The sequence below is a fragment of the Leptonotus elevatus genome, chromosome 2 (genome assembly GCF_054856555.1).
Source record: "Leptonotus elevatus isolate MCC_2025b chromosome 2, RoL_Lele_1.0, whole genome shotgun sequence".
Classification (NCBI taxonomy): domain Eukaryota; kingdom Metazoa; phylum Chordata; class Actinopteri; order Syngnathiformes; family Syngnathidae; genus Leptonotus; species Leptonotus elevatus.
The window spans coordinates 899,320-924,078 of record NC_141240.1 but is presented as its reverse complement, the minus strand read 5'-3'; positions in this window follow the sequence as shown (position 1 = coordinate 924,078).

Below are 24,759 nucleotides of genomic sequence, written 5' to 3'. Positions count from 1 at the left end.
ATGAAATTAATGCTGGAATCATCTTCAAGTTGCTAAAATACACTAATGACAGCAAAAAGTTTGAGTCTACAACATTTAGTTAAGGTGTGAGAGCCAAAATTAACTTTGTATTGCTTTAAAATTCATTTTCAGCCCGATTGTACACTTCAGGTGAAACTGTCAAAATCTTCAAAATGAGCAAAAGCACAATGAAATTAATGCTGGAATCATCTTCAAGTTGCTAAAATACACCAATGACAGTAAAAAGTTTTAGTCTACAACATTTAGTTAAGGTGTGAGAGCCAAAATGAACTTTGTATTGCTGTAAACGCTTTTTCAGCACCTGATTGTACACTTCAGGTGAAAATGTCAAAATCTTCAAAATGAGCAAAAGCACAATGAAATTAATGCTGTAATCATCTTCAAGTTGCTAAAATACACTAATGACAGCAAAAAGTTTGAGTCTACAACATTTAGTTAAGGTGTGAGAGCCAAAATTAACTTTGTATTGCTTTAAAATTCATTTTCAGCCCGATTGTACACTTCAGGTGAAACTGTCAAAATCTTAAAAATGAGCAAAAGCACAATGAAATTAATGTTGGAATCATCTTCAAGTTGCTAAAATACACTAATGACAGCAAAAAGTTTGAGTCTACAACATTTAGTTAAGTTGTGAGAGCCTAAATTAACTTTTTATTGCTTTAAACGCGTTTTCAGCCCTTGATTGTACACTTCAGGTGAAACTGTCAAAATCTTCAAATTGAGCAAAAGCACAATGAAATTAATGCTGGAATCATCTTCAAGTTGCTAAAATACACTAATGACAGCAAAAAGTTTGAGTCTACAACATTTAGTTAAGGTGTGAGAGCCAAAATGAACTTTGTATTGCTGTAAACGCGTTTTCAGCACCTGATTGTACACTTCAGGTGAAACTGTCAAAATCTTCAAAATGAGCAAAAGCACAATGAAATTAATGCTGGAATCATCTTCAAGTTGCTAAAATACACTAATGACAGAAAAAAGTTTGAGTCTACAATATTTAGTTAAGGTGTGAGAGCCAAAATGAACTTTGTATTGCTTTAAAATTCATTTTCAGCCCGATTGTACACTTCAGGTGAAATTGTCAAAATCTTCAAAATGAGCAAAAGCACAATGAAATTAATGCTGGAATCATCTTCAAGTTGCTAAAATACACTAATGACAGCAAAAAGTTTGAGTCTACAACATTTAGTTAAGGTGTGAGAGCCAAAATGAACTTTGTATTGCTTTAAATGCATTTTCAGCCCGATAGTACACTTCAGGTGAAACTGTCAAAATCTTCAAAATGAGCAAAAGCACAATGAAATTAATGCTGGAATCATCTTCAAGTTGCTAAAATACACCAATGACAGCAAAAAGTTTGAGTCTACAACATTTAGTTAAGGTGTGAGAGCCAAAATGAACTTTGTATTGCTGTAAACGCGTTTTCAGCACCTGATTGTACACTTCAGGTGAAACTGTCAAAATCTTCAAAATGAGCAAAAGCACAATGAAATTAATGCTGGAAACATCTTCAAGTTGCTAAAATACACTAATGACAGCAACAAGTTTGAGTCTACAACATTTAGTTAAGTTGTGAGAGCCAAAATGAACTTTGTATTGCTGTAAACGCGTTTTCAGCACCTAATTGTACACTTCAGGTGAAACTGTCAAAATATTCAAAATGAGCAAAAGCACAATGAAATTAATGCTGGAATCATCTTCAAGTTGCTAAAATACACTAATGACAGCAAAAAGTTTGAGTCTACAACATTTAGTTAAGGTGTGAGAGCCAAAATGAACTTTGTATTGCTTTAAATGCATTATCAGGCCGATTGTACACTTCAGGTGAAACTGTCAAAATCTTCAAAATGAGCAAAAGCACAATGAAATGAATGCTGGAATCATCTTCAAGTTGCTAAAATACACTAATGACAGCAAAAAGTTTGAGTCTACAACATTTAGTTAAGGTGTGAGATCCTAAATGAACTTTTCATTGCTTTAAACGCGTTTTCAGCCCTTGATTGTACAATTCAGGTGAAACTGTCAAAATCTTCAAAATGAGCAAAAGCACAATGAAATTAATGATGGAATCATCTTCAAGTTGCTAAAATACACTATTGACAGTAAAAAATGTTTGAGTCTACAACATTTAGTTAAGGTGTGAGAGCCAAAATGAACTTTGTATTGCTTTAAATGCATTTTCAGCCCGATAGTACACTTCAGGTGAAACTGTCAAAATCTTAAAAATGAGCAAAAGCACAATGAAATTAATGTTGGAATCATCTTCAAGTTGCTAAAATACACTAATGACAGCAAAAAGTTTGAGTCTACAACATTTAGTTAAGTTGTGAGAGCCTAAATTAACTTTTTATTGCTTTAAACGCGTTTTCAGCCCTTGATTGTACACTTCAGGTGAAACTGTCAAAATCTTCAAATTGAGCAAAAGCACAATGAAATTAATGCTGGAATCATCTTCAAGTTGCTAAAATACACTAATGACAGCAAAAAGTTTGAGTCTACAACATTTAGTTAAGGTGTGAGAGCCAAAATGAACTTTGTATTGCTGTAAACGCGTTTTCAGCACCTGATTGTACACTTCAGGTGAAACTGTCAAAATCTTCAAAATGAGCAAAAGCAAAATGAAATTAATGCTGGAAACATCTTCAAGTTGCTAAAATACACTAATGACAGCAACAAGTTTGAGTCTACAACATTTAGTTAAGGTGTGAGAGCCAAAATGAACTTTGTATTGCTGTAAACGCGTTTTCAGCACCTAATTGTACACTTCAGGTGAAACTGTCAAAATATTCAAAATGAGCAAAAGCACAATGAAATTAATGCTGGAATTATCTTCAAGTTGCTAAAATACACTAATGACAGCAAAACGTTTGAGTCTACAACATTTAGTTAAGGTTTGAGAGCCAAAATGAACTTTGTATTGCTTTAAATGCATTTTCAGCCCCTGATTGTACACTTCAGGTGAAACTGTCAAAATCTTCAAAATGAGCAAAAGCACAATGAAATTAATGCTGGAATCATCTTCAAGTTGCTAAAATACACAAATGACAGCAAAAAGTTTTAGTCTACAACATTTAGTTAAGGTGTGAGAGCCAAAATGAACTTTGTATTGCTGTAAACGCGTTTTCAGCACCTGATTGTACACTTCAGGTGAAACTGTCAAAATCTTCAAAATGAGCAAAAGCACAATGAAATTAATGCTGGAATCATCTTCAAGTTGCTAAAATACACTAATGACAGTAAAAAGTTTAAGTCTACAACATTTAGTTAAGGTGTGAGAGCCAAAATGAACGTTGTATTGCTTTAAATGCATTTTCAGCCCGAATGTACACTTCAGGTGAAACTGTCAAATTCTTCAAAATGAGCAAAAGCACAATGAAATTAATGCTGGAAACATCTTCAAGTTGCTAAAATACACTAATGACAGCAAAAAGTTTGAGTCTACAACATTTAGTTAAGGTGTGAGAGCCAAAATTAACTTTGTATTGCTTTAAATGCATTTTCAGCCCGATAGTACACTTCAGGTGAAACTGTCAAAATCTTCAAAATGAGCAAAAGCACAATGAAATTAATGCTGGAATCATCTTCAGGTAGTTAAAATACACGAATGACAGCAAAAAGTTTTAGTCTACAACATTTAGTTAAGGTGTGAGAGCCAAAATGAACTTTGTATTGCTGTAAACGCGTTTTCAGCCCGATTGTACACTTCAGGTGAAACTGTCAAAATCTTCAAAATGAGCAAAAGCACAATGAAATTAATGCTGGAATCATCTTCAAGTTGCTAAAATACACTAATGACAGCAAAAAGTTTGAGTCTACAACATTTAGTTAAGGTGTGAGAGCCAAAATTAACTTTGTATTGCTTTAAAATTCATTTTCAGCCCGATTGTACACTTCAGGTGAAACTGTCAAAATCTTCAAAATGAGCAAAAGCACAATGAAATGAATGCTGGAATCATCTTCAAGTTGCTAAAATACACTAATGACAGCAAAAAGTTTGAGTCTACAACATTTAGTTAAGGTGTGAGAGCCTAAATGAACTTTTCATTGCTTTAAACGCGTTTTCAGCCCTTGATTGTACAATTCAGGTGAAACTGTCAAAATCTATAAAATGAGCAAAAGCACAATGAAATTAATGCTGGAATCATCTTCAAGTTGCTAAAATACACTAATGACAGCAACAAGTTTGAGTCTACAACATTTAGTTAAGGTGTGAGATTCTAAATTAACTTTGTATTGCTGTAAACGCGTTTTCAGCCCCTGATTGTACACTTCAGGTGAAACTGTCAAAATCTTCAAAATGAGCAAAAGCACAATGAAATTAATGCTGGAATCATCTTCAAGTTGCTAAAATACACTAATGACAGCAAAAAGTTTGAGTCTACAACATTTAGTTAAGGTGTGAGAGCCAAAATGAACGTTGTATTGCTTTAAATGCATTTTCAGCCCGAATGTACACTTCAGGTGAAACTGTCAAATTCTTCAAAATGAGCAAAAGCACAATGAAATTAATGCTGGAAACATCTTCAAGTTGCTAAAATACACTAATGACAGCAACAAGTTTGAGTCTACAACATTTAGTTAAGGTGTGAGAGCCAAAATGAACTTTGTATTGCTTTAAATGCATTTTCAGCCCGATAGTACACTTCAGGTGAAACTGTCAAAATCTTCAAAATGAGCAAAAGCACAATTAAATTAATGCTGGAATCATCTTCAAGTTGCTAAAATACACTAATGACAGCAAAAAGTTTGAGTCTACAACATTTAGTTAAGGTGTGAGAGCCAAAATGAACTTTGTATTGCTGTAAACGCGTTTTCAGCACCTGATTGTACACTTCAGGCGAAACTGTCAAAATCTTCAAAATGAGCAAAAGCACAATGAAATTAATGCTGGAATCATCTTCAAGTTGCTAAAATACACTAATGACAGCAAAAAGTTTGAGTCTACAATATTTAGTTAAGGTGTGAGAGCCAAAATGAACTTTGTATTGCTTTAAATGCATTTTCAGCCCGATTGTACACTTCAGGTGAAACTGTCAAAATCTTCAAAATGAGCAAAAGCACAATGAAATTAATGTTGGAATCATCTTCAAGTTGCTAAAATACACTAATGACAGCAAAAAGTTTGAGTCTACAACATTTAGTTAAGGTGTGAGAGCCAAAATGAACTTTGTATTGCTGTAAACGCTTTTTCAGCACCTGATTGTACACTTCAGGTGAAAATGTCAAAATCTTCAAAATGAGCAAAAGCACAATGAAATTAATGCTGGAATCATCTTCAAGTTGCTAAAATACACTAATGACAGCAAAAAGTTTGAGTCTACAACATTTAGTTAAGGTGTGAGAGCCAAAATTAACTTTGTATTGCTTTAAAATTCATTTTCAGCCCGATTGTACACTTCAGGTGAAACTGTCAAAATCTTAAAAATGAGCAAAAGCACAATGAAATTAATGTTGGAATCATCTTCAAGTTGCTAAAATACACTAATGACAGCAAAAAGTTTGAGTCTACAACATTTAGTTAAGTTGTGAGAGCCTAAATTAACTTTTTATTGCTTTAAACGCGTTTTCAGCCCTTGATTGTACACTTCAGGTGAAACTGTCAAAATCTTCAAATTGAGCAAAAGCACAATGAAATTAATGCTGGAATCATCTTCAAGTTGCTAAAATACACTAATGACAGCAAAAAGTTTGAGTCTACAACATTTAGTTAAGGTGTGAGAGCCAAAATGAACTTTGTATTGCTGTAAACGCGTTTTCAGCACCTGATTGTACACTTCAGGTGAAACTGTCAAAATCTTCAAAATGAGCAAAAGCAAAATGAAATTAATGCTGGAAACATCTTCAAGTTGCTAAAATACACTAATGACAGCAACAAGTTTGAGTCTACAACATTTAGTTAAGGTGTGAGAGCCAAAATGAACTTTGTATTGCTGTAATCGCGTTTTCAGCACCTAATTGTACACTTCAGGTGAAACTGTCAAAATATTCAAAATGAGCAAAAGCACAATGAAATTAATGCTGGAATTATCTTCAAGTTGCTAAAATACACTAATGACAGCAAAACGTTTGAGTCTACAACATTTAGTTAAGGTTTGAGAGCCAAAATGAACTTTGTATTGCTTTAAATGCATTTTCAGCCCCTGATTGTACACTTCAGGTGAAACTGTCAAAATCTTCAAAATGAGCAAAAGCACAATGAAATTAATGCTGGAATCATCTTCAAGTTGCTAAAATACACAAATGACAGCAAAAAGTTTTAGTCTACAACATTTAGTTAAGGTGTGAGAGCCAAAATGAACTTTGTATTGCTGTAAACGCGTTTTCAGCACCTGATTGTACACTTCAGGTGAAACTGTCAAAATCTTCAAAATGAGCAAAAGCACAATGAAATTAATGCTGGAATCATCTTCAAGTTGCTAAAATACACTAATGACAGTAAAAAGTTTAAGTCTACAACATTTAGTTAAGGTGTGAGAGCCAAAATGAACGTTGTATTGCTTTAAATGCATTTTCAGCCCGAATGTACACTTCAGGTGAAACTGTCAAATTCTTCAAAATGAGCAAAAGCACAATGAAATTAATGCTGGAAACATCTTCAAGTTGCTAAAATACACTAATGACAGCAAAAAGTTTGAGTCTACAACATTTAGTTAAGGTGTGAGAGCCAAAATTAACTTTGTATTGCTTTAAATGCATTTTCAGCCCGATAGTACACTTCAGGTGAAACTGTCAAAATCTTCAAAATGAGCAAAAGCACAATGAAATTAATGCTGGAATCATCTTCAGGTAGTTAAAATACACGAATGACAGCAAAAAGTTTTAGTCTACAACATTTAGTTAAGGTGTGAGAGCCAAAATGAACTTTGTATTGCTGTAAACGCGTTTTCAGCCCGATTGTACACTTCAGGTGAAACTGTCAAAATCTTCAAAATGAGCAAAAGCACAATGAAATTAATGCTGGAATCATCTTCAAGTTGCTAAAATACACTAATGACAGCAAAAAGTTTGAGTCTACAACATTTAGTTAAGGTGTGAGAGCCAAAATTAACTTTGTATTTCTTTAAAATTCATTTTCAGCCCGATTGTACACTTCAGGTGAAACTGTCAAAATCTTCAAAATGAGCAAAAGCACAATGAAATGAATGCTGGAATCATCTTCAAGTTGCTAAAATACACTAATGACAGCAAAAAGTTTGAGTCTACAACATTTAGTTAAGGTGTGAGAGCCTAAATGAACTTTTCATTGCTTTAAACGCGTTTTCAGCCCTTGATTGTACAATTCAGGTGAAACTGTCAAAATCTATAAAATGAGCAAAAGCACAATGAAATTAATGCTGGAATCATCTTCAAGTTGCTAAAATACACTAATGACAGCAACAAGTTTGAGTCTACAACATTTAGTTAAGGTGTGAGATTCTAAATTAACTTTGTATTGCTGTAAACGCGTTTTCAGCCCCTGATTGTACACTTCAGGTGAAACTGTCAAAATCTTCAAAATGAGCAAAAGCACAATGAAATTAATGCTGGAATCATCTTCAAGTTGCTAAAATACACTAATGACAGCAAAAAGTTTGAGTCTACAACATTTAGTTAAGGTGTGAGAGCCAAAATGAACGTTGTATTGCTTTAAATGCATTTTCAGCCCGAATGTACACTTCAGGTGAAACTGTCAAATTCTTCAAAATGAGCAAAAGCACAATGAAATTAATGCTGGAAACATCTTCAAGTTGCTAAAATACACTAATGACAGCAACAAGTTTGAGTCTACAACATTTAGTTAAGGTGTGAGAGCCAAAATGAACTTTGTATTGCTTTAAATGCATTTTCAGCCCGATAGTACACTTCAGGTGAAACTGTCAAAATCTTCAAAATGAGCAAAAGCACAATTAAATTAATGCTGGAATCATCTTCAAGTTGCTAAAATACACTAATGACAGCAAAAAGTTTGAGTCTACAACATTTAGTTAAGGTGTGAGAGCCAAAATGAACTTTGTATTGCTGTAAACGCGTTTTCAGCACCTGATTGTACACTTCAGGCGAAACTGTCAAAATCTTCAAAATGAGCAAAAGCACAATGAAATTAATGCTGGAATCATCTTCAAGTTGCTAAAATACACTAATGACAGCAAAAAGTTTGAGTCTACAATATTTAGTTAAGGTGTGAGAGCCAAAATGAACTTTGTATTGCTTTAAATGCATTTTCAGCCCGATTGTACACTTCAGGTGAAACTGTCAAAATCTTCAAAATGAGCAAAAGCACAATGAAATTAATGTTGGAATCATCTTCAAGTTGCTAAAATACACTAATGACAGCAACAAGTTTGAGTCTACAACATTTAGTTGAGGTGTGAGAGCCTAAATGAACTTTGTATTGCTTTACAAAATCTTAAAAATGAGCAAAAGCACAATGAAATTAATGTTGGAATCATCTTCAAGTTGCTAAAATACACTAATGACAGCAAAAAGTTTGAGTCTACAACATTTAGTTAAGTTGTGAGAGCCTAAATTAACTTTTTATTGCTTTAAACGCGTTTTCAGCCCTTGATTGTACACTTCAGGTGAAACTGTCAAAATCTTCAAATTGAGCAAAAGCACAATGAAATTAATGCTGGAATCATCTTCAAGTTGCTAAAATACACTAATGACAGCAAAAAGTTTGAGTCTACAACATTTAGTTAAGGTGTGAGAGCCAAAATGAACTTTGTATTGCTGTAAACGCGTTTTCAGCACCTGATTGTACACTTCAGGTGAAACTGTCAAAATCTTCAAAATGAGCAAAAGCACAATGAAATTAATGCTGGAATCATCTTCAAGTTGCTAAAATACACTAATGACAGCAAAAAGTTTGAGTCTACAACATTTAGTTAAGGTGTGAGAGCCAAAATGAACTTTGTATTGCTGTAAACGCGTTTTCAGCACCTGATTGTACACTTCAGGTGAAACTGTCAAAATCTTCAAAATGAGCAAAAGCACAATGAAATTAATGCTGGAATCATCTTCAAGTTGCTAAAATGCACTAATGACAGCAAAAAGTTTGAGTCTACAACATTTAGTTAAGGTGTGAGAGCCAAAATGAACTTTGTATTGCTTTAAATGCATTTTCAGCCCGATTGGACACTTCAGGTGAAACTGTCAAAATCTTCAAAATGAGCAAAAGCACAATGAAATTAATGCTGGAATCATCTTCAAGTTGCTAAAATACACTAATGACAGTAAAAAGTTTAAGTCTACAACATTTAGTTAAGGTGTGAGAGCCAAAATTAACTTTGTATTGCTTTAAATGCATTTTCAGCCCGATAGTACACTTCAGGTGAAACTGTCAAAATCTTCAAAATGAGCAAAAGCACAATGAAATTAATGCTGGAATCATCTTCAAGTTGCTAAAATACACTAATGACAGCAACAAGTTTTAGTCTACAACATTTAGTTAAGGTGTGAGAGCCAAAATGAACTTTGTATTGCTGTAAACGCGTTTTCAGCACCTGATTGTACACTTCAGGTGAAACTGTCAAAATCTTCAAAATGAGCAAAAGCACAATGAAATGAATGCTGGAATCATCTTCAAGTTGCTAAAATACACTAATGACAGCAAAAAGTTTGAGTCTACAACATTTAGTTAAGGTGTGAGAGCCAAAATGAACTTTGTATTGCTCTAAACGCGTTTTCAGCACCTGATTGTACACTTCAGGTGAAACTGTCAAAATCTTCAAAATGAGCAAAAGCACAATGAAATGAATGCTGGAATCATCTTCAAGTTGCTAAAATACACTAATGACAGCAACGAGTTTGAGTCTACAACATTTAGTTAAGGTGTGAGAGCCAAAATGAACTTTGTATTGCTTTAAAATTCATTTTCAGCCCGATTGTACACTTCAGGTGAAACTGTCAAAATCTTCAAAATGAGCAAAAGCACAATGAAATGAATGCTGGAATCATCTTCAAGTTGCTAAAATACACTAATGACAGCAAAAAGTTTGAGTCTACAACATTTAGTTAAGGTGTGAGAGCCAAAATTAACTTTGTATTGCTTTAAAATTCATTTTCAGCCCGATTGTACACTTCAGGTGAAACTGTCAAAATCTTCAAAATGAGCAAAAGCACAATGAAATGAATGCTGGAATCATCTTCAAGTTGCTAAAATACACTAATGACAGCAAAAAGTTTGAGTCTACAACATTTAGTTAAGGTGTGAGAGCCTAAATGAACTTTTCATTGCTTTAAACGCGTTTTCAGCCCTTGATTGTACAATTCAGGTGAAACTGTCAAAATCTATAAAATGAGCAAAAGCACAATGAAATTAATGCTGGAATCATCTTCAAGTTGCTAAAATACACTAATGACAGCAACAAGTTTGAGTCTACAACATTTAGTTAAGGTGTGAGATTCTAAATTAACTTTGTATTGCTGTAAACGCGTTTTCAGCCCCTGATTGTACACTTCAGGTGAAACTGTCAAAATCTTCAAAATGAGCAAAAGCACAATGAAATTAATGCTGGAATCATCTTCAAGTTGCTAAAATACACTAATGACAGTAAAAAGTTTGAGTGTACAACATTTAGTTAAGGTGTGAGAGCCAAAATGAACTTTGTATTGCTTTAAAAGCACTTTCAGCCCGAATGTACACTTCAGGTGAAACTGTCAAAATCTTCAAAATGAGCAAAAGCACAATGAAATTAATGCTGGAAACATCTTCAAGTTGCTAAAATACACTAATGACAGCAACAAGTTTGAGTCTACAACATTTAGTTAAGGTGTGAGAGCCAAAATGAACTTTGTATTGCTTTAAATGCATTTTCAGCCCGATAGTACACTTCAGGTGAAACTGTCAAAATCTTCAAAATGAGCAAAAGCACAATTAAATTAATGCTGGAATCATCTTCAAGTTGCTAAAATACACTAATGACAGCAAAAAGTTTGAGTCTACAACATTTAGTTAAGGTGTGAGAGCCAAAATGAACTTTGTATTGCTGTAAACGCGTTTTCAGCACCTGATTGTACACTTCAGGCGAAACTGTCAAAATCTTTAAAATGAGCAAAAGCACAATGAAATTAATGCTGGAATCATCTTCAAGTTGCTAAAATGCACTAATGACAGCAAAAAGTTTGAGTCTACAACATTTAGTTAAGGTGTGAGAGCCAAAATGAACTTTGTATTGCTTTAAATGCATTTTCAGCCCGATTGGACACTTCAGGTGAAACTGTCAAAATCTTCAAAATGAGCAAAAGCACAATGAAATTAATGCTGGAATCATCTTCAAGTTGCTAAAATACACTAATGACAGTAAAAAGTTTAAGTCTACAACATTTAGTTAAGGTGTGAGAGCCAAAATTAACTTTGTATTGCTTTAAATGCATTTTCAGCCCGATAGTACACTTCAGGTGAAACTGTCAAAATCTTCAAAATGAGCAAAAGCACAATGAAATTAATGCTGGAATCATCTTCAAGTTGCTAAAATACACTAATGACAGCAACAAGTTTTAGTCTACAACATTTAGTTAAGGTGTGAGAGCCAAAATGAACTTTGTATTGCTGTAAACGCGTTTTCAGCACCTGATTGTACACTTCAGGTGAAACTGTCAAAATCTTCAAAATGAGCAAAAGCACAATGAAATGAATGCTGGAATCATCTTCAAGTTGCTAAAATACACTAATGACAGCAAAAAGTTTGAGTCTACAACATTTAGTTAAGGTGTGAGAGCCAAAATGAACTTTGTATTGCTCTAAACGCGTTTTCAGCACCTGATTGTGCACTTCAGGTGAAACTGTCAAAATCTTCAAAATGAGCAAAAGCACAATGAAATGAATGCTGGAATCATCTTCAAGTTGCTAAAATACACTAATGACAGCAACGAGTTTGAGTCTACAACATTTAGTTAAGGTGTGAGAGCCAAAATGAACTTTGTATTGCTTTAAAATTAATTTTCAGCCCGATTGTACACTTCAGGTGAAACTGTCAAAATCTTCAAAATGAGCAAAAGCACAATGAAATTAATGCTGGAATCATCTTCAAGTTGCTAAAATACACCAATGACAGTAAAAAGTTTTAGTCTACAACATTTAGTTAAGGTGTGAGAGCCAAAATGAACTTTGTATTGCTGTAAACGCTTTTTCAGCACCTGATTGTACACTTCAGGTGAAAATGTCAAAATCTTCAAAATGAGCAAAAGCACAATGAAATTAATGCTGTAATCATCTTCAAGTTGCTAAAATACACTAATGACAGCAAAAAGTTTGAGTCTACAACATTTAGTTAAGGTGTGAGAGCCAAAATTAACTTTGTATTGCTTTAAAATTCATTTTCAGCCCGATTGTACACTTCAGGTGAAACTGTCAAAATCTTAAAAATGAGCAAAAGCACAATGAAATTAATGTTGGAATCATCTTCAAGTTGCTAAAATACACTAATGACAGCAAAAAGTTTGAGTCTACAACATTTAGTTAAGTTGTGAGAGCCTAAATTAACTTTTTATTGCTTTAAACGCGTTTTCAGCCCTTGATTGTACACTTCAGGTGAAACTGTCAAAATCTTCAAATTGAGCAAAAGCACAATGAAATTAATGCTGGAATCATCTTCAAGTTGCTAAAATACACTAATGACAGCAAAAAGTTTGAGTCTACAACATTTAGTTAAGGTGTGAGAGCCAAAATGAACTTTGTATTGCTGTAAACGCGTTTTCAGCACCTGATTGTACACTTCAGGTGAAACTGTCAAAATCTTCAAAATGAGCAAAAGCACAATGAAATTAATGCTGGAATCATCTTCAAGTTGCTAAAATACACTAATGACAGAAAAAAGTTTGAGTCTACAATATTTAGTTAAGGTGTGAGAGCCAAAATGAACTTTGTATTGCTTTAAAATTCATTTTCAGCCCGATTGTACACTTCAGGTGAAATTGTCAAAATCTTCAAAATGAGCAAAAGCACAATGAAATTAATGCTGGAATCATCTTCAAGTTGCTAAAATACACTAATGACAGCAAAAAGTTTGAGTCTACAACATTTAGTTAAGGTGTGAGAGCCAAAATGAACTTTGTATTGCTTTAAATGCATTTTCAGCCCGATAGTACACTTCAGGTGAAACTGTCAAAATCTTCAAAATGAGCAAAAGCACAATGAAATTAATGCTGGAATCATCTTCAAGTTGCTAAAATACACCAATGACAGCAAAAAGTTTGAGTCTACAACATTTAGTTAAGGTGTGAGAGCCAAAATGAACTTTGTATTGCTGTAAACGCGTTTTCAGCACCTGATTGTACACTTCAGGTGAAACTGTCAAAATCTTCAAAATGAGCAAAAGCACAATGAAATTAATGCTGGAAACATCTTCAAGTTGCTAAAATACACTAATGACAGCAACAAGTTTGAGTCTACAACATTTAGTTAAGTTGTGAGAGCCAAAATGAACTTTGTATTGCTGTAAACGCGTTTTCAGCACCTAATTGTACACTTCAGGTGAAACTGTCAAAATATTCAAAATGAGCAAAAGCACAATGAAATTAATGCTGGAATCATCTTCAAGTTGCTAAAATACACTAATGACAGCAAAAAGTTTGAGTCTACAACATTTAGTTAAGGTGTGAGAGCCAAAATGAACTTTGTATTGCTTTAAATGCATTATCAGGCCGATTGTACACTTCAGGTGAAACTGTCAAAATCTTCAAAATGAGCAAAAGCACAATGAAATGAATGCTGGAATCATCTTCAAGTTGCTAAAATACACTAATGACAGCAAAAAGTTTGAGTCTACAACATTTAGTTAAGGTGTGAGATCCTAAATGAACTTTTCATTGCTTTAAACGCGTTTTCAGCCCTTGATTGTACAATTCAGGTGAAACTGTCAAAATCTTCAAAATGAGCAAAAGCACAATGAAATTAATGATGGAATCATCTTCAAGTTGCTAAAATACACTATTGACAGTAAAAAATGTTTGAGTCTACAACATTTAGTTAAGGTGTGAGAGCCAAAATGAACTTTGTATTGCTTTAAATGCATTTTCAGCCCGATAGTACACTTCAGGTGAAACTGTCAAAATCTTAAAAATGAGCAAAAGCACAATGAAATTAATGTTGGAATCATCTTCAAGTTGCTAAAATACACTAATGACAGCAAAAAGTTTGAGTCTACAACATTTAGTTAAGTTGTGAGAGCCTAAATTAACTTTTTATTGCTTTAAACGCGTTTTCAGCCCTTGATTGTACACTTCAGGTGAAACTGTCAAAATCTTCAAATTGAGCAAAAGCACAATGAAATTAATGCTGGAATCATCTTCAAGTTGCTAAAATACACTAATGACAGCAAAAAGTTTGAGTCTACAACATTTAGTTAAGGTGTGAGAGCCAAAATGAACTTTGTATTGCTGTAAACGCGTTTTCAGCACCTGATTGTACACTTCAGGTGAAACTGTCAAAATCTTCAAAATGAGCAAAAGCAAAATGAAATTAATGCTGGAAACATCTTCAAGTTGCTAAAATACACTAATGACAGCAACAAGTTTGAGTCTACAACATTTAGTTAAGGTGTGAGAGCCAAAATGAACTTTGTATTGCTGTAAACGCGTTTTCAGCACCTAATTGTACACTTCAGGTGAAACTGTCAAAATATTCAAAATGAGCAAAAGCACAATGAAATTAATGCTGGAATTATCTTCAAGTTGCTAAAATACACTAATGACAGCAAAACGTTTGAGTCTACAACATTTAGTTAAGGTTTGAGAGCCAAAATGAACTTTGTATTGCTTTAAATGCATTTTCAGCCCCTGATTGTACACTTCAGGTGAAACTGTCAAAATCTTCAAAATGAGCAAAAGCACAATGAAATTAATGCTGGAATCATCTTCAAGTTGCTAAAATACACAAATGACAGCAAAAAGTTTTAGTCTACAACATTTAGTTAAGGTGTGAGAGCCAAAATGAACTTTGTATTGCTGTAAACGCGTTTTCAGCACCTGATTGTACACTTCAGGTGAAACTGTCAAAATCTTCAAAATGAGCAAAAGCACAATGAAATTAATGCTGGAATCATCTTCAAGTTGCTAAAATACACTAATGACAGTAAAAAGTTTAAGTCTACAACATTTAGTTAAGGTGTGAGAGCCAAAATGAACGTTGTATTGCTTTAAATGCATTTTCAGCCCGAATGTACACTTCAGGTGAAACTGTCAAATTCTTCAAAATGAGCAAAAGCACAATGAAATTAATGCTGGAAACATCTTCAAGTTGCTAAAATACACTAATGACAGCAAAAAGTTTGAGTCTACAACATTTAGTTAAGGTGTGAGAGCCAAAATTAACTTTGTATTGCTTTAAATGCATTTTCAGCCCGATAGTACACTTCAGGTGAAACTGTCAAAATCTTCAAAATGAGCAAAAGCACAATGAAATTAATGCTGGAATCATCTTCAGGTAGTTAAAATACACGAATGACAGCAAAAAGTTTTAGTCTACAACATTTAGTTAAGGTGTGAGAGCCAAAATGAACTTTGTATTGCTGTAAACGCGTTTTCAGCCCGATTGTACACTTCAGGTGAAACTGTCAAAATCTTCAAAATGAGCAAAAGCACAATGAAATTAATGCTGGAATCATCTTCAAGTTGCTAAAATACACTAATGACAGCAAAAAGTTTGAGTCTACAACATTTAGTTAAGGTGTGAGAGCCAAAATTAACTTTGTATTGCTTTAAAATTCATTTTCAGCCCGATTGTACACTTCAGGTGAAACTGTCAAAATCTTCAAAATGAGCAAAAGCACAATGAAATGAATGCTGGAATCATCTTCAAGTTGCTAAAATACACTAATGACAGCAAAAAGTTTGAGTCTACAACATTTAGTTAAGGTGTGAGAGCCTAAATGAACTTTTCATTGCTTTAAACGCGTTTTCAGCCCTTGATTGTACAATTCAGGTGAAACTGTCAAAATCTATAAAATGAGCAAAAGCACAATGAAATTAATGCTGGAATCATCTTCAAGTTGCTAAAATACACTAATGACAGCAACAAGTTTGAGTCTACAACATTTAGTTAAGGTGTGAGATTCTAAATTAACTTTGTATTGCTGTAAACGCGTTTTCAGCCCCTGATTGTACACTTCAGGTGAAACTGTCAAAATCTTCAAAATGAGCAAAAGCACAATGAAATTAATGCTGGAATCATCTTCAAGTTGCTAAAATACACTAATGACAGCAAAAAGTTTGAGTCTACAACATTTAGTTAAGGTGTGAGAGCCAAAATGAACGTTGTATTGCTTTAAATGCATTTTCAGCCCGAATGTACACTTCAGGTGAAACTGTCAAATTCTTCAAAATGAGCAAAAGCACAATGAAATTAATGCTGGAAACATCTTCAAGTTGCTAAAATACACTAATGACAGCAACAAGTTTGAGTCTACAACATTTAGTTAAGGTGTGAGAGCCAAAATGAACTTTGTATTGCTTTAAATGCATTTTCAGCCCGATAGTACACTTCAGGTGAAACTGTCAAAATCTTCAAAATGAGCAAAAGCACAATTAAATTAATGCTGGAATCATCTTCAAGTTGCTAAAATACACTAATGACAGCAAAAAGTTTGAGTCTACAACATTTAGTTAAGGTGTGAGAGCCAAAATGAACTTTGTATTGCTGTAAACGCGTTTTCAGCACCTGATTGTACACTTCAGGCGAAACTGTCAAAATCTTCAAAATGAGCAAAAGCACAATGAAATTAATGCTGGAATCATCTTCAAGTTGCTAAAATACACTAATGACAGCAAAAAGTTTGAGTCTACAATATTTAGTTAAGGTGTGAGAGCCAAAATGAACTTTGTATTGCTTTAAATGCATTTTCAGCCCGATTGTACACTTCAGGTGAAACTGTCAAAATCTTCAAAATGAGCAAAAGCACAATGAAATTAATGTTGGAATCATCTTCAAGTTGCTAAAATACACTAATGACAGCAAAAAGTTTGAGTCTACAACATTTAGTTAAGGTGTGAGAGCCAAAATGAACTTTGTATTGCTGTAAACGCTTTTTCAGCACCTGATTGTACACTTCAGGTGAAAATGTCAAAATCTTCAAAATGAGCAAAAGCACAATGAAATTAATGCTGGAATCATCTTCAAGTTGCTAAAATACACTAATGACAGCAAAAAGTTTGAGTCTACAACATTTAGTTAAGGTGTGAGAGCCAAAATTAACTTTGTATTGCTTTAAAATTCATTTTCAGCCCGATTGTACACTTCAGGTGAAACTGTCAAAATCTTAAAAATGAGCAAAAGCACAATGAAATTAATGTTGGAATCATCTTCAAGTTGCTAAAATACACTAATGACAGCAAAAAGTTTGAGTCTACAACATTTAGTTAAGTTGTGAGAGCCTAAATTAACTTTTTATTGCTTTAAACGCGTTTTCAGCCCTTGATTGTACACTTCAGGTGAAACTGTCAAAATCTTCAAATTGAGCAAAAGCACAATGAAATTAATGCTGGAATCATCTTCAAGTTGCTAAAATACACTAATGACAGCAAAAAGTTTGAGTCTACAACATTTAGTTAAGGTGTGAGAGCCAAAATGAACTTTGTATTGCTGTAAACGCGTTTTCAGCACCTGATTGTACACTTCAGGTGAAACTGTCAAAATCTTCAAAATGAGCAAAAGCAAAATGAAATTAATGCTGGAAACATCTTCAAGTTGCTAAAATACACTAATGACAGCAACAAGTTTGAGTCTACAACATTTAGTTAAGGTGTGAGAGCCAAAATGAACTTTGTATTGCTGTAATCGCGTTTTCAGCACCTAATTGTACACTTCAGGTGAAACTGTCAAAATATTCAAAATGAGCAAAAGCACAATGAAATTAATGCTGGAATTATCTTCAAGTTGCTAAAATACACTAATGACAGCAAAACGTTTGAGTCTACAACATTTAGTTAAGGTTTGAGAGCCAAAATGAACTTTGTATTGCTTTAAATGCATTTTCAGCCCCTGATTGTACACTTCAGGTGAAACTGTCAAAATCTTCAAAATGAGCAAAAGCACAATGAAATTAATGCTGGAATCATCTTCAAGTTGCTAAAATACACAAATGACAGCAAAAAGTTTTAGTCTACAACATTTAGTTAAGGTGTGAGAGCCAAAATGAACTTTGTATTGCTGTAAACGCGTTTTCAGCACCTGATTGTACACTTCAGGTGAAACTGTCAAAATCTTCAAAATGAGCAAAAGCACAATGAAATTAATGCTGGAATCATCTTCAAGTTGCTAAAATACACTAATGACAGTAAAAAGTTTAAGTCTACAACATTTAGTTAAGGTGTGAGAGCCAAAATGAACGTTGTATTGCTTTAAATGCATTTTCAGCCCGAATGTACACTTCAGGTGAAACTGTCAAATTCTTCAAAATGAGCAAAAGCACAATGAAATTAATGCTGGAAACATCTTCAAGTTGCTAAAATACACTAATGACAGCAAAAAGTTTGAGTCTACAACATTTAGTTAAGGTGTGAGAGCCAAAATTAACTTTGTATTGCTTTAAATGCATTTTCAGCCCGATAGTACACTTCAGGTGAAACTGTCAAAATCTTCAAAATGAGCAAAAGCACAATGAAATTAATGCTGGAATCATCTTCAGGTAGTTAAAATACACGAATGACAGCAAAAAGTTTTAGTCTACAACATTTAGTTAAGGTGTGAGAGCCAAAATGAACTTTGTATTGCTGTAAACGCGTTTTCAGCCCGATTGTACACTTCAGGTGAAACTGTCAAAATCTTCAAAATGAGCAAAAGCACAATGAAATTAATGCTGGAATCATCTTCAAGTTGCTAAAATACACTAATGACAGCAAAAAGTTTGAGTCTACAACATTTAGTTAAGGTGTGAGAGCCAAAATTAACTTTGTATTTCTTTAAAATTCATTTTCAGCCCGATTGTACACTTCAGGTGAAACTGTCAAAATCTTCAAAATGAGCAAAAGCACAATGAAATGAATGCTGGAATCATCTTCAAGTTGCTAAAATACACTAATGACAGCAAAAAGTTTGAGTCTACAACATTTAGTTAAGGTGTGAGAGCCTAAATGAACTTTTCATTGCTTTAAACGCGTTTTCAGCCCTTGATTGTACAATTCAGGTGAAACTGTCAAAATCTATAAAATGAGCAAAAGCACAATGAAATTAATGCTGGAATCATCTTCAAGTTGCTAAAATACACTAATGACAGCAACAAGTTTGAGTCTACAACATTTAGTTAAGGTGTGAGATTCTAAATTAACTTTGTATTGCTGTAAACGCGTTTTCAGCCCCTGATTGTACACTTCAGGTGAAACTGTCAAAATCTTCAAAATGAGCAAAAGCACAATGAAATTAATGCTGGAATCATCTTCAAGTTGCTAAAATACACTAATGACAGCAAAAAGTTTGAGTCTACAACATTTAGTTAAGGTGTGAGAGCCAAAATGAACGTTGTATTGCTTTAAATGCATTTTCAGCCCGAATGTACACTTCAGGTGAAACTGTCAAATTCTTCAAAATGAGCAAAAGCACAATGAAATTAATGCTGGAAACATCTTCAAGTTGCTAAAATACACTAATGACAGCAACAAGTTTGAGTCTACAACATTTAGTTAAGGTGTGAGAGCCAAAATGAACTTTGTATTGCTTTAAATGCATTTTCAGCCCGATAGTACACTTCAGGTGAAACTGTCAAAATCTTCAAAATGAGCAAAAGCACAATTAAATTAATGCTGGAATCATCTTCAAGTTGCTAAAATACACTAATGACAGCAAAAAGTTTGAGTCTACAACATTTAGTTAAGGTGTGAGAGCCAAAATGAACTTTGTATTGCTGTAAACGCGTTTTCAGCACCTGATTGTACACTTCAGGCGAAACTGTCAAAATCTTCAAAATGAGCAAAAGCACAATGAAATTAATGCTGGAATCATCTTCAAGTTGCTAAAATACACTAATGACAGCAAAAAGTTTGAGTCTACAATATTTAGTTAAGGTGTGAGAGCCAAAATGAACTTTGTATTGCTTTAAATGCATTTTCAGCCCGATTGTACACTTCAGGTGAAACTGTCAAAATCTTCAAAATGAGCAAAAGCACAATGAAATTAATGTTGGAATCATCTTCAAGTTGCTAAAATACACTAATGACAGCAACAAGTTTGAGTCTACAACATTTAGTTGAGGTGTGAGAGCCTAAATGAACTTTGTATTGCTTTAAATGCATTTTCAGCCCGATTGTACACTTCAGGTGAAACTGTCAAAATCTTAAAAATGAGCAAAAGCACAATGAAATTAATGTTGGAATCATCTTCAAGTTGCTAAAATACACTAATGACAGCAAAAAGTTTGAGTCTACAACATTTAGTTAAGTTGTGAGAGCCTAAATTAACTTTTTATTGCTTTAAACGCGTTTTCAGCCCTTGATTGTACACTTCAGGTGAAACTGTCAAAATCTTCAAATTGAGCAAAAGCACAATGAAATTAATGCTGGAATCATCTTCAAGTTGCTAAAATACACTAATGACAGCAAAAAGTTTGAGTCTACAACATTTAGTTAAGGTGTGAGAGCCAAAATGAACTTTGTATTGCTGTAAACGCGTTTTCAGCACCTGATTGTACACTTCAGGTGAAACTGTCAAAATCTTCAAAATGAGCAAAAGCACAATGAAATTAATGCTGGAATCATCTTCAAGTTGCTAAAATACACTAATGACAGCAAAAAGTTTGAGTCTACAACATTTAGTTAAGGTGTGAGAGCCAAAATGAACTTTGTATTGCTGTAAACGCGTTTTCAGCACCTGATTGTACACTTCAGGTGAAACTGTCAAAATCTTCAAAATGAGCAAAAGCACAATGAAATTAATGCTGGAATCATCTTCAAGTTGCTAAAATGCACTAATGACAGCAAAAAGTTTGAGTCTACAACATTTAGTTAAGGTGTGAGAGCCAAAATGAACTTTGTATTGCTTTAAATGCATTTTCAGCCCGATTGGACACTTCAGGTGAAACTGTCAAAATCTTCAAAATGAGCAAAAGCACAATGAAATTAATGCTGGAATCATCTTCAAGTTGCTAAAATACACTAATGACAGTAAAAAGTTTAAGTCTACAACATTTAGTTAAGGTGTGAGAGCCAAAATTAACTTTGTATTGCTTTAAATGCATTTTCAGCCCGATAGTACACTTCAGGTGAAACTGTCAAAATCTTCAAAATGAGCAAAAGCACAATGAAATTAATGCTGGAATCATCTTCAAGTTGCTAAAATACACTAATGACAGCAACAAGTTTTAGTCTACAACATTTAGTTAAGGTGTGAGAGCCAAAATGAACTTTGTATTGCTGTAAACGCGTTTTCAGCACCTGATTGTACACTTCAGGTGAAACTGTCAAAATCTTCAAAATGAGCAAAAGCACAATGAAATGAATGCTGGAATCATCTTCAAGTTGCTAAAATACACTAATGACAGCAAAAAGTTTGAGTCTACAACATTTAGTTAAGGTGTGAGAGCCAAAATGAACTTTGTATTGCTCTAAACGCGTTTTCAGCACCTGATTGTACACTTCAGGTGAAACTGTCAAAATCTTCAAAATGAGCAAAAGCACAATGAAATGAATGCTGGAATCATCTTCAAGTTGCTAAAATACACTAATGACAGCAACGAGTTTGAGTCTACAACATTTAGTTAAGGTGTGAGAGCCAAAATGAACTTTGTATTGCTTTAAAATTCATTTTCAGCCCGATTGTACACTTCAGGTGAAACTGTCAAAATCTTCAAAATGAGCAAAAGCACAATGAAATGAATGCTGGAATCATCTTCAAGTTGCTAAAATACACTAATGACAGCAAAAAGTTTGAGTCTACAACATTTAGTTAAGGTGTGAGAGCCAAAATTAACTTTGTATTGCTTTAAAATTCATTTTCAGCCCGATTGTACACTTCAGGTGAAACTGTCAAAATCTTCAAAATGAGCAAAAGCACAATGAAATGAATGCTGGAATCATCTTCAAGTTGCTAAAATACACTAATGACAGCAAAAAGTTTGAGTCTACAACATTTAGTTAAGGTGTGAGAGCCTAAATGAACTTTTCATTGCTTTAAACGCGTTTTCAGCCCTTGATTGTACAATTCAGGTGAAACTGTCAAAATCTATAAAATGAGCAAAAGCACAATGAAATTAATGCTGGAATCATCTTCAAGTTGCTAAAATACACTAATGACAGCAACAAGTTTGAGTCTACAACATTTAGTTAAGGTGTGAGATTCTAAATTAACTTTGTATTGCTGTAAACGCGTTTTCAGCCCCTGATTGTACACTTCAGGTGAAACTGTCAAAATCTTCAAAATGAGCAAAAGCACAATGAAATTAATGCTGGAATCATCTTCAAGTTGCTAAAATACACTAATGACAGTAAAAAGTTTGAGTGTACAACATTTAGTTAAGGTGTGAGAGCCAAAATGAACTTTGTATTGCTTTAAAAGCACTTTCAGCCCGAATGTACACTTCAGGTGAAACTGTCAAAATCTTCAAAATGAGCAAAAGCACAATGAAATTAATGCTGGAAACATCTTCAAGTTGCTAAAATACACTAATGACAGCAACAAGTTTGAGTCTACAACATTTAGTTAAGGTGTGAGAGCCAAAATGAACTTTGTATTGCTTTAAATGCATTTTCAGCCCGATAGTACACTTCAGGTGAAACTGTCAAAATCTTCAAAATGAGCAAAAGCACAATTAAATTAATGCTGGAATCATCTTCAAGTTGCTAAAATACACTAATGACAGCAAAAAGTTTGAGTCTACAACATTTAGTTAAGGTGTGAGAGCCAAAATGAACTTTGTATTGCTGTAAACGCGTTTTCAGCACCTGATTGTACACTTCAGGCGAAACTGTCAAAATCTTTAAAATGAGCAAAAGCACAATGAAATTAATGCTGGAATCATCTTCAAGTTGCTAAAATGCACTAATGACAGCAAAAAGTTTGAGTCTACAACATTTAGTTAAGGTGTGAGAGCCAAAATGAACTTTGTATTGCTTTAAATGCATTTTCAGCCCGATTGGACACTTCAGGTGAAACTGTCAAAATCTTCAAAATGAGCAAAAGCACAATGAAATTAATGCTGGAATCATCTTCAAGTTGCTAAAATACACTAATGACAGTAAAAAGTTTAAGTCTACAACATTTAGTTAAGGTGTGAGAGCCAAAATTAACTTTGTATTGCTTTAAATGCATTTTCAGCCCGATAGTACACTTCAGGTGAAACTGTCAAAATCTTCAAAATGAGCAAAAGCACAATGAAATTAATGCTGGAATCATCTTCAAGTTGCTAAAATACACTAATGACAGCAACAAGTTTTAGTCTACAACATTTAGTTAAGGTGTGAGAGCCAAAATGAACTTTGTATTGCTGTAAACGCGTTTTCAGCACCTGATTGTACACTTCAGGTGAAACTGTCAAAATCTTCAAAATGAGCAAAAGCACAATGAAATGAATGCTGGAATCATCTTCAAGTTGCTAAAATACACTAATGACAGCAAAAAGTTTGAGTCTACAACATTTAGTTAAGGTGTGAGAGCCAAAATGAACTTTGTATTGCTCTAAACGCGTTTTCAGCACCTGATTGTGCACTTCAGGTGAAACTGTCAAAATCTTCAAAATGAGCAAAAGCACAATGAAATGAATGCTGGAATCATCTTCAAGTTGCTAAAATACACTAATGACAGCAACGAGTTTGAGTCTACAACATTTAGTTAAGGTGTGAGAGCCAAAATGAACTTTGTATTGCTTTAAAATTAATTTTCAGCCCGATTGTACACTTCAGGTGAAACTGTCAAAATCTTCAAAATGAGCAAAAGCACAATGAAATGAATGCTGGAATCATCTTCCAGTTGCTAAAATACACTAATGACAGCAAAAAGTTTGAGTCTACAACATTTAGTTAAGGTGTGAGAGCCAAAATTAACTTTGTATTGCTTTAAAATTCATTTTCAGCCCGATTGTACACTTCAGGTGAAACTGTCAAAATCTTCAAAATGAGCAAAAGCACAATGAAATGAATGCTGGAATCATCTTCAAGTTGCTAAAATACACTAATGACAGCAAAAAGTTTGAGTCTACAACATTTAGTTAAGGTGTGAGAGCCTAAATGAACTTTTCATTGCTTTAAACGCGTTTTCAGCCCTTGATTGTACAATTCAGGTGAAACTGTCAAAATCTATAAAATGAGCAAAAGCACAATGAAATTAATGCTAGAATCATCTTCAAGTTGCTAAAATACACTAATGACAGCAACAAGTTTGAGTCTACAACATTTAGTTAAGGTGTGAGATTCTAAATTAACTTTGTATTGCTGTAAACGCGTTTTCAGCCCCTGATTGTACACTTCAGGTGAAACTGTCAAAATCTTCAAAATGAGCAAAAGCACAATGAAATTAATGCTGGAATCATCTTCAAGTTGCTAAAATACACTAATGACAGTAAAAAGTTTGAGTGTACAACATTTAGTTAAGGTGTGAGAGCCAAAATGAACTTTGTATTGCTTTAAAAGCACTTTCAGCCCGAATGTACACTTCAGGTGAAACTGTCAAAATCTTCAAAATGAGCAAAAGCACAATGAAATTAATGCTGGAAACATCTTCAAGTTGCTAAAATACACTAATGACAGCAACAAGTTTGAGTCTACAACATTTAGTTAAGGTGTGAGAGCCAAAATGAACTTTGTATTGCTTTAAAAGCACTTTCAGCCCGAATGTACACT